This window comes from Miscanthus floridulus, chromosome 17, assembly GCF_019320115.1.
Source record: "Miscanthus floridulus cultivar M001 chromosome 17, ASM1932011v1, whole genome shotgun sequence".
Classification (NCBI taxonomy): domain Eukaryota; kingdom Viridiplantae; phylum Streptophyta; class Magnoliopsida; order Poales; family Poaceae; genus Miscanthus; species Miscanthus floridulus.
In genome coordinates this window covers 32,010,339-32,028,019 of record NC_089596.1, presented here as the reverse complement: position 1 = coordinate 32,028,019, position 17,681 = coordinate 32,010,339, and the positions used below count along the sequence as shown (strand labels likewise).

General features: G+C 40.8%; 1 pseudogene; it reads left to right on the top strand.

Moving 5' to 3' along the window:
• Positions 1-862: 862 nt before the first annotated feature.
• LOC136515502 (protein NSP-INTERACTING KINASE 3-like) lies at positions 863-16,042 on the top strand (annotated as a pseudogene).
• The last annotated feature ends 1,639 nt before the right edge of the window (positions 16,043-17,681 follow it).

Sequence of the window (17,681 nt, the reverse complement as noted above, 5' to 3'; positions counted from 1 at the left end):
GCTAGAGGTGTGGACGCTGCAACGGGCAGCGCGGAAGGGCGGTGCGAGCACCAGCGCTTAGACGAGCGACGCGGAAACTCCCGATCTCGCGGTGTCCTCATCTCAAGCTCCATCGCATCGTCCTCCTCGAACTGACAGCGTCATCCTCCTTGACTTTCTAGCATGGGCCACGGCGGCAAGCGCTCGAGCAGGTGTGGGGCAGCGGCGGCAAGCTCCCGTATGGGCGTGGGTGGCGTGGAGGCGAACCCCACACGCGTGTGGAGGCCGCAACGTTGAGCTCCGATACGGGTGTGGGGACGTGGCGGCGAGCGCCCATGCGGGCTGGAGCGTGCGTGGGATTTGTGAGAATTTTTGTACGCGTGAGGATCTCACATGGAAGTTTTTTTATGCATGAGATTTGGGCACAAATTTTCCCTTTCCTAACGGCGTGGGAGGATAATGTTGACAAAAAATCCAGATGACGGTTGGGATCCGTAGGCAGTGGTGTGGGTCCTGCTAAACAGTAGATAACAGCGTCAAATTCACCATCCATCCAATTCTCTATTATCCCTCCAACCAAACACAACAAAATGATAAAGAGAATAAGATGCATTGGTTGAGCTGGGAAAAATTGAAGAAACCAAAGAAACAAGGTGGTCTTGGGTTTAGAGATGCTCATGCTTTCAATATTGCAATGTTAGCTAAGCAAAGCTGGAGGTTGATCCAGAAACCGGATTCCCTTTGTGCAAAAATTTAAAGGCCAAATATTATAGGGATGGAAATGTTTTGAGTGCAAAACCCAGGTAGGGTATGTCTTATACATGGAGGAACATTTTAAAAGGCCTGGAACTACTAAAGAAAGGTGTCGTCTTGCATGTGGGTAATGTTGGAAGCATTAGAATTTGGGAGGACCCAAGGTTACCTTATGGAGTTACTAGAAGAACAAATCACACCAAGGCGGGGTAATATTCTATCCAGGGTATCTGATCTTATTGACCCCTTGACTGAAGGTTGGGATGCAGAGCTGATTCAGTCCACCTTCTGGCCGGAAGATGTGCCAAAAATCTTAGCTATCCCTGTGCACATGGAGATGGAGGATACTTTAGCATGGCATTATGATTCCAAAGGAATTTTCTCGGCGAAAACAGCTTACAGAGTTTTCTGTGACAGTCACAATCGCAACAGCAAACATGACTCAGCAGCGTCTAGTTCAAGATTTGGGGGCGAAACTGAAAAGGTGTGGAGCATGATCTGGAGTATGCAAGCACCAAGTAGACTAAAACACTTCTTATGGCGCTTAGCTCATAATTCTTTGGCTATGCGCTCAAACCTGAAACACAGAGGCGTCAAGGTTGATGATGATCACCACATTATGTGTAATAGAGGGGGCGAGGATGGTGGTCATCTTTTCTGAAGTGTAAGTGTGTCAAAGAGCTGTGGAGAAGTGCAGGACTGGAGTATGTACGCTGTACGCAAGCTGATGGCTGTGTGCTGTACTGCGATGGAATGCCTTCTTATGATGAAATTGTGCAACGAGGTAACGAAAGCTCATCCTCTAGTGAGAGTGATAGTGATGATGAAATACCTTCTTATGATGAAATTGTGCAACAAAATCTTAATTATGCTAAAGTTTGTACTAGTCAACAAAAGAAGCTCGAAAAATTAAAAGAAAAGCTAGATAGTTCACAAGAAGCATACAAAACTTTGCCTGAACAATATGAGAACTTTGCCAATCTCAATGTTTAACTGTCTACTGAAATTGAGCAACTTAAGGCTAGTGCAACAACAAATGCATGCACAATCAATGATGAGCAACTTTGTAAAGAAAAATGAAAAATTAAAAGAAAAGTTAGCTAGCTCACAAGATGCTTATAAAAGTTTGCTTGCTAAAATGAAAACCATGTGCAAACATTATGATGAGCTAACTAATAAAATTTTTAATCTTGAAGCCGTTAGTACAACCCCCACCAAGGTATCTAAAAAAAAGTTCTATCTTTAACATGTCTAAAAAGGATGCCTCTACTTCTTGTAATGATTTATGTTTAGACTCATCTTTATGCAACCAAGTTTATGTTGAGAAAGTTGTTGTAGATACATACACACAAGAGGTTGTAAAGGAGAATGAGCAACTCAAGCAAGAAGTAGCTCGCCTCACCAAGGACTTGACTCAAGTGAAAGGCAAGGCAAAGCAAGCCCAACTTCATCAAGATAACACCATCAAGGGAGTGAAGAAGCTTGATGAAGGACAAATCGTGGTTTGATACGTGTGCCACAAGGAAGGTCACAAGTCCTATGAGTGCAAGATGAAGAATGGGGGAGGAGCCAAGAAGAAAGAGAAAAAGCAAACAAGCAAGCTCTCAAACACCTACACCAACAAGGTGGACAAGAAGGCCTCCACACCATACTTGTTAAAGAAGAAGAAAAATGACAAGGTGGTGGCCATCAAGGTGAACAAGCAAGTCAACAATGGGGTCAAACGCTTTTGGGTGCTAAAGGAAATCATTTCCAACATGAAGAGCACCAAGAAGGTTTGGATCCCAAAAGGGAAGTGAGAAGTCCAATGGACATCGGAGAATTTAGAGACTTGGCAAAATAGGATGCATTACATGGGGTGCATCATGATGGACAAAATCATTGCCAAATGGGTTAGTGAATACTATGGACCCAAATTCCCCTTCCCATGTTAGGTAACTAGATTGAATTTGCTTCAAGTGGTACTAGATTTAATCTTCTACAAGTGGCATCTTTAAGCATCTAGTTACTCTTCATGCCTAGGTTTGTATTTGCATGCTTATATCTTTTGTCATGCATACACTAGGTATATCTTATGGTAGGCTTGCTCGGTTTCATTCTCATCTCTTGGAGCAATCCTACACATTTTAAAATTGTTTAGGAGCATGGCACATAGCTTGTCTTACAATTGTTCATCTAATATGTGCCAAAGTCCAAATTGTAGATAATTTCTCCCAAATATTATCTACAAGTTGTGTGCATAAATTTTGGGGGAGGTTACTCTACAAGTTGGATGCTTTGAGACTAACACCTTTTCAAGCTTATCATGTGTGTTGTAGTCTCATTGCAAGGAAAATGGAGTCCCCGGAGTTAAACATCATACTTCAAATCTTCACCACCTATTGCAAGTGGTAGAAATCAAATTGGTTTCCACATGTGGTATTTTTAAACCGATATCATCATGTTGATTTCATTTTGATATTCACATGCTTTCTCCATGCATTATATAGATTAAATTCCCTTGAGCAATAATTTGCTAATTATGCATATGCTTTGCCTTCTACCATATGTATGCATATATTTAGAGGGAGCTTAGTCTATATAATGAAAGAGTCAAATTTTGTGACCTATTCCACTCTATATACAAAGGATCACAAAGTTTGACCCTCCCTTGTGCTACTAATGTCTTCTCCTTTTTCTTTTCTAAAGACGCAGCAGAATCGTCAAACTTTTTGATGTTTGATTCCAAAGGGGGAGAATTTAGAGGACAAAAAATAAGCATTAATTTGTAGGACCAAAAGCTAGATCATAATAATTTACAAGTGGTAATGGTCTACAAGTGGTTTCTACAAGTGGTAATGGTCTGAGAAAGGGAGAATAGTGGATTATGGATTGCCTATGTAATGGGGAGAATTTGTAGGAAGCAAGGCTTAAATCCATAATGCCACATAGGGACATTTGCAAGGGCAAGATAAGTTTTTATATAGTATCTTTTAGTCTTACAAGTAGTATCTTTTAGCATCATATAACCTTGCCCCTTGCATTGCATCCTAGCAAGTAGGTAGTTTTCAAATTTCAAAATTCTATTATTTGCTTGCTTTGGTCGTGTTGTCATCAATCACCAAAAAGGGGAAGATTATAACAAAAATGAACCCTAGGCCTATTTACTTTGGATTTTGGTGTTTGATGACCAACACAACCAAGTTGGACTAATGAATTTGCAAGTGATTGTTTTATAGCTCAATAGGGTGCAAGACGTGACTTGGACGAAGGCGACGTGATGATCCGATGATCAACACCATAAGCAAGACCCTAGGAGCACAAGAGTAGACCCAAGATATCAAGCAAAGTCCAAGCACGAAGATAGGAACCAAGCCGTACGCAAGATCGTGAAGAAATGAGCTCACAGAGGTGACCGGACGCTGGACCAGACGCTGGCGAAAAGTGATCGGACGCTCCGATCAAGAGGCACGGCAACAGTAGGCGTCAGCAGCAGCGACCGGACACTGGACCGGACGCTGGCGGCAAATTGATCGGACGCAGGACTGCAGCGTCCGATCGAGTACAGAAAGGTTCTAGAGCGGTGAAATTGTGACCGGACGCGACCGATGGCATGTGACCGGACACTGGGAACGTTCGATCAGTTGATCGTGGCTCTAACGGTCGAGACGACCGGACACGTCCGGTCAGGACATGATCAGCGTTCGGTCAGTAGCAGAAAAGCAGAATTTCATCCCCAATGGCTACTTTCTTAGTGGGGCTTATAAATGGACCCCCAACCAGCCAGTTGACATGTGTGGAGCTGAGGAAACATATCAAGGGTGTTGATACACCATTTTAGTGATCTCCACTTGCATAGTGCTTAGTGTTTTATTAGGTGATTAGCGTAGGTGCTTTGCGAAGTGCTTAGGTTGATTAGACCACCACTTATGCACTTGCTCTAGGTTTAGACCTAGTGTTTAGTGAGGTTTGCATACCTCTTACCACTCGGTGCTTGCGCGCACCATTGTTGTACATCGGAGGGGCTTGTAGTCTTGCAAGATCACACCAACCGTGTTTGTGGTGTTGCCACCACCGTGTACCGGAGGGAACAAGGCTCGTGGCGGTTTGGCTGGAAACTTGATAGTGAAGACGGCGGGGAGCATCTGGGAGAGGCTTGCTGGAAGGCACGTCGGAGACCCACTTGCGTGTGAGGAAGGCCCGAGGCTATCCACGGAGTTACCCGACCGGGAGCTTGGCCCTTGTGAGGGGCTCCAACAAGGACTAGGGGGAAACTTGCGTGCTTCTTGATACCTCGGTAAAAATACCAGAGTCGTCGACGGGAGTTTGCATATCTCTACCTTACTCTTTAGCTTCCGCATTTATATTGATTGTATTACTCCTTTTGCGGTAGAGATAGCAACACACTAGCAAAACCGTAGTTGCACATTTGGATAGTTTTTGCTAGGGTTAGAAAAAGAGGCCATAGTTTAGAGTTAGAATTTTAAGTTGCCAAATTCACCCCCCCCCCTCTTAGGCGCCACAGTCTTCTACAGGCACTAATGACCACTATCGCTGTCGTTTTTTTATCAAAACCGACAGCGATAAGAATATTCCCTCCATGGGCCAGCAGTGCTCCCGCTGATCACCACAGTAGGAGCACTGCTCCCACCTACCACGATAGCTAGCCTATAAAATGGCGCCCTACTAGGGAGCCTCTCCACGGCTAGTACTTGTGTTTATTTTCCAACTCTGTTTGTTTGCTATTTATTTCTCTAGTTCGTTCTCTGCTTGCTAGTTTCCACATACATGGCCTCTCTATGGGAGAAAGCCCTCCACGTATAGATATCGTTATGCATCGTAGTTCACCAAAATGGTGCACACAAGAGGTACTAGAAGAATGCTACTGAAGATAGAACAACGCCGAAGATTGGAGACGCCGCGAGGTTCATAGAGCCATCCCCTGTGGTGCACTCTAGACTATATGTCTAGAGAGACATGGCATCCTCCGTGCTTGGCCTACCTAGTGTGCTCTGGGCAATTTCCTGTCCCGGAGCAGCATTGGTTCATCGGTGCGGTGCCGAGCTGAATCCTGTGTGCTCTGGATTGTACCGAGAAAAAGGCCATGTACAATAGAGGCATGGATTCATCGATGCCACCTTGTCATCTCCAACCAGTATAGCTCGTAGACCATCTCGGTGCTGCTGTTTGACCTTAGTTGGTGCTAGAAGAATGCTACTGAGGTGGTTAAATTATAATGTGTTGATACACATTGATTGTAATATTGACCTGTACACAAATAGGTCTTTGTTATCGATATGTAAAGTGTAAGGTCTTTGTTATCGTATATGTAATTTATTTCTAATATTTTTGTTATTTTTTGATGTATTTCTGTACTCTATCTAAATAAATACATTGTTGTTGTTAATACTTTTCCATGGTCCTTTACATATATGCACCTTCACTATCGGTTCTATTTAAAAATCGGCAGTGATATTCACTTTCACTGTCGGTTGTAACTGAAAACCGATAGTGATGTCCATGTCCCCCTATATAAAATAAACCGCGAACCACATACATCGATCCCACCCACCCACGAATTCTCATAGTCTTATTTCTCACGTTTCACTCTCACTTCTCATGAAATCCACTCTCTCTACGTGATTTGGTCATGGCTCCTGTATTTTTCAATGGTATTGATATGTTGTCTTCTCCAATATTCTATCTATATTTATTTGATCTATATTTATATTCATGTTTCTTTGCATTCTACATTTATATATATTCTTATTCCCTGCATTCGATCTATATTTAATTATGTTGCCATATTTTACTTTGAAGAATTTTTTGTGCATATATTTTATATTCATATTTTTTTTGCATTTTATCGATCAGGTGGTATGAACAACGGACCTCCCCCACCACAAGAACCAGGTTTCCACCCAGGCGATGAGCCATTCGCTCCTATTGTGGCCATTCCGCGATTCCCTGTTCCAGCTATTGTATGAAATATTTTTCAACATCTTTTGTTTTTTATGCTAACAAATAAGTGTAATTAGTTTAATATCATTGTTGCATATATATATATATATATATATATATATATATATATATATATATATATATATATCACATACTATATCCCAATAGATTGGCTACGAACAACACTTAGCTAGTTCTTTATCTCGGACATCGTCGAGAACACGACATCTAATGCAAGTGGTCGGCTATGGATGTGTGAACTCAGTTTTTCCATCCCGGCAGTGATTTCGATAGTAATTAATGTTTATTTAGCTTTAGCTAGGTTTGCAAGGTTATAGTTTAATTGAGTTCTAATTTTAATTTGTACTGCTTATGTGTTTAATTATTGTCATGCATATAATTCGTGTAATATTTATTGGGCAAGTAGAAATCTACATTCCGGTGTCACATTGGCCTCAACATTATTCTCAGGCTTGCACGTGCCACGGGTGAAGGAAACACCAAGTTTGGGATTTTTTGGAGATGGTTTGCTACTTTCTGAGGTTTAATTAAATTTCCGTGCGACAACATCAATTAATTATAGGTTGAACTGAGTCTACTCACGAAAAGATCCGAAATGGTATCAAACTTTTACACAGGGTCTCATGTGCCCTAGGGATTAGAATTTTGTTTAGGTCAATGAAAAAATCTAGTGGGTCGAAGATGTAATTCACCCTCTTTTGTCTCATTCAGCACGGAGAAAAATATAATAATAAAAAAATGAACAGAAAAACCTAAGATCTTGTGTGGGGCCTTAATTTGGGTATTCATGCTTGCCAAAAAAATGTTAAGCCATTTCGACATAGGCGGAGTATACATGCTTCACAGAGGTACATGAGCCCTTTCATCGAACCATGACTATACACAAAGGTTATCAAGGTTTCTGTGGTTCATATGTATTCTGGTGTTGTATTGGTCTCAAACTTTTTCTTAGGCTTGCACATGCCACGGGTGAAGGAAACACCAAGTTTGGGATTTTTTGGAGATGGTTTGCTACTTTCTGTGGTTTAATTGAATTTTCACGCGACGTCACCGATTAATTATATGTTGAACGGAGTCTACCCACGAAAAGATGCGGAATGGTGCTAAACTTTTACATAGGCTCTCATGTGCCCTAGGGATAAGAATTTTGTGGAGGTCGATAAAAAAATCTATTGGGTCCAAGATGAAATTCACCATCTTTTGTCTCATTCAGCACACAGAAAAATATAATAAATAAAAAACTGATCATAAAAATTTAAGATCCTATGTGGGGTCTTAATTTGGGTGTACATGCTTGCAAAAAAATTTTAAGCCATTTCGACATAGGAATACACATGCTTCTATTTATTCAGTATATAAAAAGATTTTTTTATATATAAACATCACTGTCGGTTTCAAAAAACCGGCAGTGTTGACACACAACCGACAGTGATGCTGTTTATCACTGTCGGTTCATTTTGAAAACCGGGCAGTGATTTATAAAAAATTTAAAAAAATTGTACTAGCCCTTGGGTTTGAGCTTGGGTCTCGGGGACCAGAGTTCTGACTCTTAACCGCTGTGCTAGTATAGGAGGTGTGTCAAGGCTTATTTTATTTTTTCTTTTTAACCTTTTAGAGCGCTTAATAATTTATAAAATTAAACCAAAAAATTAAACCAAGGTGGGACTCGAACACGGGGCTCGGGGGCTATATTGCGCGGTCTTAACCGATGCACCAGTCGGAGGATTTCGAAAGAAAGGGAAAAGATATGCTACTTAACCCGTAACCGTTGCACCCCATCACTATCAGGTCCAGGCATGGCCCGACAGTGATGTTGCCTCATCACTGTCGGTTTAGACCTTGCAACCGGCAGTGATGAGCCATTGGGATAAAAGCAAGGCGTGGGGTGAAATTTCCACCTCAAGTCATTTCAACCCCGCGCCAATCCCTCCCCCCCGCGTGGCCGGAGCACCACCCCACGCCGACAGGCACCACCACCCCTCGCGCACCCATCCACCGCCCCCGCGCCGCCGTTCCTAGCCCCAAGCTCCTCTTCTTCAATTGCGACGCCCGTGCGTCCCCTGATGCGTCCCCGTTAGTCCTGCGCCAGCGCCCGCGACGCCGTCCACCGCCCCACGCCAGAGCACCGCGCCATCCGTGCCCTCCACGACGTGGACCATGCCCCTCCTCCTCCAGCCTGCACTCCCACCGTTGAGGCCTTCAGGAGCACATGGATAGCTGCTTCCCTAGCCCCACAGTGAGTATGTGACTCACTGCCCGTTAGGTTAGCTGAGGCCAACCTGGGCTCTGCCACCTCCTTCCTTCTTGCATACGAGCTTAGTGACATCTGGCCTAGTTTGGAATTTGTCCCATGTGCATGTTAATGAGATATTGTGAAGTGTTTAGTCCCACCTTGGTTGTTAAAGATGGGATAGACCAAAATATAAGGCTTCTAGAGCCCACCCCATCATCCCCGAGTTAATCCTTTTGCGTGAAGCGAGGATGAAAGCGTAAGTGGGATGGTGGTAGGTGTGGTTCGCTCAGCGTGCAGAGTGGATCTAAGCCGTTTGGACTCTGGGGCGTTATAAATGGTATCAGAGCCGACCATCGCAGCCATGGGCGTGTGCGGGTCGGGGTGTGGACATGGGGGTTCATTGTGCGTGTATGCCCTGTGGGGTGCACAGCATGGCACATGTGCTGGCATTGGACGCACGGTCGTGTGTGCTAAGAGGGAACGTTCCTGGTCATCGTTTGCCTGGCTGTGGGTGTGTTGGGCCGACGAGGATGTCGGTTCCTTTGAGCGGGGGTGTATGTGACATCCAGCCCAGTTTGGAATTTAGCCCATGTGCATGTTAATGAGATATTGTGGAGAGTTTAGTCCCACCTTGGTTGTTAAAGGTGGGATAGACCAACATATAAGGCTTCTAGAGTCCATCCCATCATCCCTGGATTAATCCTTTTACATGAAGCGAGGACAAAAGCGTAAGTGGGATGGTGGTAGGTGTGGTTCGCTCAGCGTGCAGAGTGGATCTGAGCCATTTGAACTCTGGGACGTTACAAGCTTTAATTGCATACAAGCTTCAATTGCATACAAGATTAGATTGTGGTGGAATGAATTGTGCGTGTTTTCATACCGTGGTGTGAATTGGAAGTAATAGTTTGTTAAAATTTGTTGCCCGGTTAACATGCACTAGAATTTGGGTACGGTAGTTAAATCAAAAAGCTTGGTATAATATAGAAGGTGTAAAATTGCAGTACATGTATTAATTTGCAGCAGCGTGTGTTATCTCGTGATGGTTTTGCTGATGTTGTATCCTAGTTGGTTTCATCAGAAGACTAGATAGGAACTAGTTTTATATCTTTTTTGCGACTTGGGTGACCACTTGCAATGAGTTAATTTTCTATGTAGCTTCCCCAACTTGGTTCCATCTCATTTTTGGAATTGCTGCATCATTTTGGTATTTGTGTTTGATGCTAAGTTTCTGTTCTCTTTATTTTTGCATATACTATGAGTAGTTGTCCGCAGCCAAAACTAACCACAATCATGTCACAGCCATGACTCATCGTCGCCTGTTACCCTGTCGCCGAAGAACAAGAAGCGGTTGATATCGCTGGGATGGGAGAGCCGCATGATCCAACAAACGGTGACGGTGTCAATCAAGACGGTGAGAACGAGTAGCCATGGACCCCGTCCGGCCTGCTCGAGCTGGGTCAAAATGATCAAGATGGCCAGGTAACTTTGGTACCATGTGACTATGTACCTGAAAGAGAGATTGATTGTTGTTTTCGATGAATTTAAGATGAAGAACAAAACCCACATACTTCTAGCCTACAACTATGAGTATGTGTTCTCGGCTTTTAATTTTATGCTTCTTTTTTCGTTAAGATTATTCGATAATTAGGATTCTGTGATTGCAGCAACCATTTTATCTTCATTTGTGTCAATCTTGCTAAAAATCTGATTGGGGTGTGGGACTCGAAGAAAAAACTATTTCATCATCTGGATGCACTGGTGGTAGTGTTGAATTAGTAAGCGATCCTAATAACATATTATTTTCTAATCACGCGTACCGCTTTCTAATGTTTCTCCTTTTAATGTTGCATAGTGTCCGAAGAAGACATATCGGTGGGACGTAGGTCTCATTCAAGGTTGTTGAAATGGAGGGGAAGTACCTAAAACAGCCTGAGGAAACAATTAATGCATGTTTTATGTAATGTGGGCAATGCTTCGCTACATCGGCGGGAAATCGAAAGAAGTAGATAAGTTGGTGTGTATAATCTCTATTTCATTTATGTCTGTTAATAATTCAACAAAATGATTTACTGATTCCTCTTTGAATATCATCTTTTTTTAACGACAGCGCAAGAAATATAACCACAAAAGGCTATTAGACATGGAGATCGTCGCACTATAATCGGAGCTGGCAAAATTCATCTTAGCCGAGGTATTGGAAAAAGATGGAGTATTTTCCATTGCACAATCTGTGAAGTTCAAGGACCAATATGGCCCAGAGCGGCTCGCTAGATTATTGTAAGAAGTCCAAGAAACATGCTTCATCTTATCAAATAATTTCTTTTTTATTTTGAGGGATCGAGATCTTAATAAGAACATTTGAACTGTAACTGTAACATTTGTAATGTTTAATATTGATGCACCTGTCGTCTACGTAGCGTATATAAAGCGAAACCCGATTCCATGTAAACATATAAATTAAAATAAATTATAAAACAATAAAATGCGAACAGACCATCACTACTGGTTAGCAACAAACCGGCAGTGATGGCCAAGATGGCACTGCCGGCTTGAGCCACAAACCGACAGCGTTGGCTTAGACATCACTACTGGGTCTTGTCCCAAACCGGTAGTGCTGGTTACGACAACACTGCCGGTTAAAGACATAAACCGACAGTGATGTTCGAGGTTACACTGCCGGGTGGTCTCATGAACCGGCAGTGTTGGTGGAACTGAACTCTGCAAGGTTGTGTAAAGGACCGGCAGTGAAGTTACAGAACACTGCCGGTTTGTCGGAACCGGCAGTGATAGCTAACCCTCATAACTGCCGGTTTGGTTGTGCTAGTTCAAAATCCGACAGTGATGGGGTGTTTTGAACCAGCAGTATTATCCTGATCTGGGGTAGTGCTATGTATCACTAAAATATGAGTGATCTTCTTTGGCCAGGACCTTGCTTGCCTATGCGTGCACCGAGACTAGGCTCCTTACCCACAAGTATACATTAGCAAACTTTGGTCCAAGATGATGGCTGATATGGGTCTCTATGGTTGTAGAGAGACTCTCAAGATCGGAATCATGAAACATATGAACAACTTGTCAATTTGGCTACGAACTATATCTGTTCAGACAAAATTTTGTTGTCTATGATCCTTTTAAGGAAGATGCTATATCACCTACCTTTTAGAACACAAGAACTTGAAAGTTATTTTATGATCTTTTAGCAATATTTTTTAAAAACAGACAAGACTTCAGTTGATTTTATTTCCGTTCTGTATATGTATGTATACACGTTTGCTACCTAAGTTCGGTAAATTTAATGTAGCCGTATGTGTTCACGGGCAAGTGAGGTTCATTTAAAAGGAGTGGCTACTGGCGATTCAGAATATCGAGTTATATATGTTTAATTGGAGGTGGGTTGGAGGGGCCTTGGTGCTAGTATTGGTTGGACATAGGGGCTTCAAAGGATGCCGAGGAGGCTAGGGAGAAGTTGACAGCGAGGCGGTGAGCACAGCAAAGGAGCACCAAGGCTTTGAACATAATATGTCAGGTGGAAAGAAGTGTTTTGGTTGGGATGAGGGTGGCAGTGCTGTGGGGTGGCAGCAAGGTGAATGGATTATAAAAGGGGAGGAATCGATTGTCGTGTACAAGATCTAGCAGCCGGCACATATTATGTTAGATTCAATGGCAATATATTCATGTTTTGAATATATTGGCATAAAGTATAAACTCCATGATGATTTACTCGATGATCCTATTAATTTTTAGGAATCAAGGATCATATATATATACCTGCTGTCCATATTGATCAACATGTTTAGACTCTTGGAATTTAAGGATTCTTTTTTACTCTTTGTGAAATTCACTGTGTTTTCATATCCTCTCGCTATTAGAATTTTGTCTACATTGTTCATTTTGTTTTGTGATATGAATTCCTTCCTATAATGATGTGATGTTCATGTTTTTTTCTAGACAACTAACGCTGCAGTTCATGGTTATGTTTTTTTATTTGAAAGATCAATGGTTATGGTTTTCGATTTAACTTTGGCATTGCATCCATATTTTTTTCAGAACATATATTAATTACCCTGTATATGTAATTAGTACCCAATTTTCTCCATCATGCTATACCTGATAATTTATACATGTTCATAGTTTCAGTGCAGCATGACCCAGAAGGTTGTTTGGCCATCTGAAGCAGTACAAGATTAAGGACATCAGAAAGGCTACCAATAACTTCAGCCAACCAAATATTTTGGGAGAGGGAGGATATGGAATAGTATACAAGGGTGATTTGGATGGCACAAGTGTTGCTGTTAAAAGACTGAAGGATCATGATTCAGTTGTTGGGGATGATCAATTCCACACAGAAATTGAAGTGATAAGCTTGGCTGTCCATCGAAATCTCCTTCACCTTACAGGGTTTTGCATTGCAAATAATGAAAGGCTTCTTGTGTATCCCTACATGCCAAATGGAACTGTCGCTTCTAAATTAAAAGGTTAGTATTGTACTTCATGCTCTTCTATCCCATGCATGCAGAGTTGCACCTTCATATTGAGAATCTCATGAGGGTAAAAATAAAGAAACAACATTTTTTTCCAGTAATCATGTGAAGGTTTCACCAATCCACTTCTACTTTGTAATTTAGGATATAGACTTGGTCTCAGGAAGAACTCTGACCAATATATATTGTTCTTAGAAACAGCATTAATTAAATATGTATGTTACAGAAGGTGATTTTGTGAAACAATTTCCATATGAAAAGTATTATATTAGTGGTAATCAATATGCTTGGATCACTTTTCATTGGACTTTCTGACAGAGATCGACATGCATATTATCAGCTTGTTAATCATGTACAACTTCTTCATATATGCATGATTCTAGTTTTTCCATCAAATGATAACACACCCTCTGCAGCTCAAGGCAGTTTCAACCATCCTATTTGTCTATTCTTAAAGCTTCCATTGCATCCATTTTTGTGATATGGGCTCAGTCAATCTGATACATGGTTAACAATTGCTAAAACAACAAGTTGAACATAACATAATGTAGGCTCTCCTTTGAATTGTTTAGTTCAAAGCATTGAAGTTATTATATTCTAAGGTTTTTCCCTTTTTGAAGCAAATCCAGCTGAGTTTTCTCCTTTACTTTGTCAGAATGTGTTAATGGGGAACCAACCTCAGACTGGCCAAGGAGAAAGAGGATAGCCCTTGGTGCGTCACAGGGACTGCTCTATTTGCATGAACAATGTGATCCTAAGATAATTCATTGTGATATCAAGGCCTCCAATGGTCTCCTGGATGAATATCTTGAAGCAGTTGTTGCGGATTTTGGATTGGCAAAACTTGTAGATCATTGGATGTCCCATGTTTTCACATCAGTGCGTGAAACACTTGGGCGCATACCACCAGAGTATTATAGGTCTGGCCACGCTTTGGAGGAATGATGTCTTTTGCTTTGGACTCTTTTTGATGGAATTAGTCACTGATCGAGTGAGACGCTGGAGCTTCATGAGAATGAAAATGAGAAGGGAGGAATTCTTGAATTGGTAAATATTGTTTCTTATATATGTCTAGGTTCAAATTTAGTTTATTTACTGGAGTAATTTTTAAAGAAAGAATTGTTTTCCTTCAGGTCACTTGCATAGGAAAAGTTCAGTATTTTTAGAGGCATAAATAGTATTTGGCCACCCATGTTAAAGGCAATTGAAGATAAATGGTTAAAGAGCATACAAATTAGATGATGTTGAAGAATTTAATTGAAAGGAAAGTCAATAGGCATTTTAAGTTTTTTTTTCTCGAAAGCACAGGAGAGCTACATTCGTTGCATTAAGAAGAACAGGGGTGAGAATCCTTATAGGGATTTTAAGTTACTCCCTCCATTACAAATTATAGTTCTTTTTGGTTTTGTCCTAAGTGAAACTTTCCTATCTTTGATCAAGTTTATAGAAAAATATATCAATATATCTAGAACACGTCAAATTAGCTTTATTAAATTCTCCATGAAATAGGTTTTATTGAGCATTTATTTTAACTTGTGGATGTTAATATATTTTTCAAAAACTTAGTCCTAGTTAGAGAAGTTTAACTTTGACAAAGTCAAAGTGAACTATAATTTGGAATGGAAGGAATAAAAATTCAAGTATCTGTATTTTGTGTTTTGTTCTACATATCTGATTGCCTCTTAATACTCAAGCTATTTGGTTGTGCGTACTTCCTCTGACAAATTATAGCACCAAAGTCATATAACAAAATAACCAACTAAGTATGTCTAACATAATAATAGAAGTGCAACTTTCAGCCTCTGCACTAATAAAGAAGATGTAAAGACATACATATCTGAGCTTTATGTAATCTGAATTTACATTTATATGTACAGAATAGAAGATAATCATAAACTCCCTGGTGGGGAAATATGGTCTTTGTAAAACTTAAGCTCCTTAAGCTATACTATAACTAAACATATGCGTTTCTAAACAGTGTCACCGTTTAACTTGACTTTAGACAATATGCATCTCCAGAAGACATAATTATAGTTTACCACAATAATGCATATAGCTTGCAATGCACTTTTCTCAAACATAGTTTTTGTAAATTCATTCCGGACCTTAGTCCCAGCAGCCATCGCCACATTTAATTTTCTGTCATTTTTCTTTCTAATAACATTTGAGTGCAGGCCATGTCTATACTAATGTAACCATAATCTATTACTCCCTGGAGTTTTGTATTCCACTTGAGTAGCAAGGCAATAACACCTAGGATCTAGATCGAATTTGCGTGGCTGCACCACTCCAAGAATTTCATTTTTTCCCAAAAGGACTTTGTTTTTGCCAATTGTGTTTCTTTTGTTCATTCAAATACCATGAACTTGTCTTCCCACACAGTTGTGCTTTCATGTTTCAGGCCAAAGAACTTCTGGAACAAAGTCAGCTAAGCATGTTTGTGGACCGGAAGCTAGGAAGCAATTACGACAGTGCTGAATTGGAGGAGTTGGTTCAAATTGCTTTGCTCTACACAATGTACAGACCTTGCCACCGCCCCAAGATGTCTGCAATTGTTAAGATGCTAGAAGGAGGAGATGGGGCTGCAGAAAAATGGGAGGCCGTTAAAAATATTGAGGACCCAAACCCCGGCTGATCACCAAAATTTGTGTCAATTGGTATAAATTATGATGATGAAAACCAGCGTAATTTGATCGAGCTGTCACTACTAGAGAACAGACTTTAGAACGATGTCCCAATTTAGCATTAGCCTCGGCATTTTTTGCCCCCGAGACTAAAGGTTCCTTTAGTCCCGGTTGGTAATACCATTACCAACCGGGACTAAAGGTTCCTGCCCAATGATCGTCCGTAGGGTAGGGGTCTTTAGTCCTGGCTGGTATTACCAACCGGGACTAAAGGTAAACCTTTAGTCCCGGTTGGTAATACCAGCCGGGACTGAAGCTTTTAGTCCCGGTTTGGGTGATGCCCCGGGAATAAAGATTAATCTTTAGTCCCGGTTTGGCCCCCTAACCAGGACTAATTATCCTGGCCTATAGACCAACTCATTTCTTCCTCCCCGAGCCCGAGCCATTCCATTCAAACTCACTGTCTCTGTTCTTCAGCTTGCTGTTGTTCTTGCTCTCTCCCCCTCCATTGGTGTTGCTCTTCGATTTTGGAGGTAACAAACTTAATCCTTTTATGTTTTATTAGTAGCTTATCTCATTTTGTGATGTAGATGCATGTGTAACTTTATATGTTGGACTTTATTATGATTTTATGTCATTTTTAGCTCAAAATCACATGATGATTTGCATATATGTTTGGATAAACAAAAGTTATATTAGTTCATCAAAATCACTTGATAGTTTAGTATTGCTAGTATATGTAGTACATTTCATGGTTTAGTTAGATAAATAAATATTTTTATTTTTTTAATATATTACTTTAGAAATGAGAAATTTACAATAGTTTGTAAAAATAATTATAGAAAGTAACTTGATATGGTGGATTTGATTATGATTTCTATGTCATTTTTAGCTCAAAATCACATGATGATTTACAATAGTAAAATCACTTGATAGTTTGGTATTTTACTATTATACATAGTACATATTTCATGGTTTAGTTAGATAAATAAATAATTTTAGTTTTGTTTAAATATATTATTTTAGAAAATGTGAAATTTACACTAGTTTGCAAAAATAAGTATAGAAAGTAGATAACAACTGGTACCGGATCCTCGGCCTCTCGTTCGGTTGCGAAACGACTGAGGCCAGAACTCCCTCTCATTATCTGCGGCAAGTGTAAGCAGAAGATTGTGATGGAGTGCCGAGTCAAGAGACAGGGACCCAACAAGGGTCGTGTTTTCTACAAGTGCCCGGATCGCGATGTGAGTTTCTTACGCATTTGATTATTATGGCTAATTGACCTACTTTTCTTAAATATTTTTGACTAAATATTTTTTGGCTTTAATTTCAGTGGGAGGGCAATGGATGCGATGGTTGGTACTGGGAGGAAGATTATGCTACATACGTGCAGAATTCGGGTGCGCTTGAGGTAGCGGCTGCTGATGATAAGGCAGTGAGCCAGCAGGAGAAGCTTATTGATATTCAACAGATGAATGATTTGTCTGTTTTAGTTGCGTACGGTCACAAAATAATTATGTTACTGAAGTGCATTGTAGTTTTAGTTTGTTTAGTGATAGTTGGGATTGCTTACGTTGTAGCCAGGCTTAGTTAATTAATCAACCGTGTGTGTGTCATCTATGTTGTGTAATAAAATACTTAATTATGTTC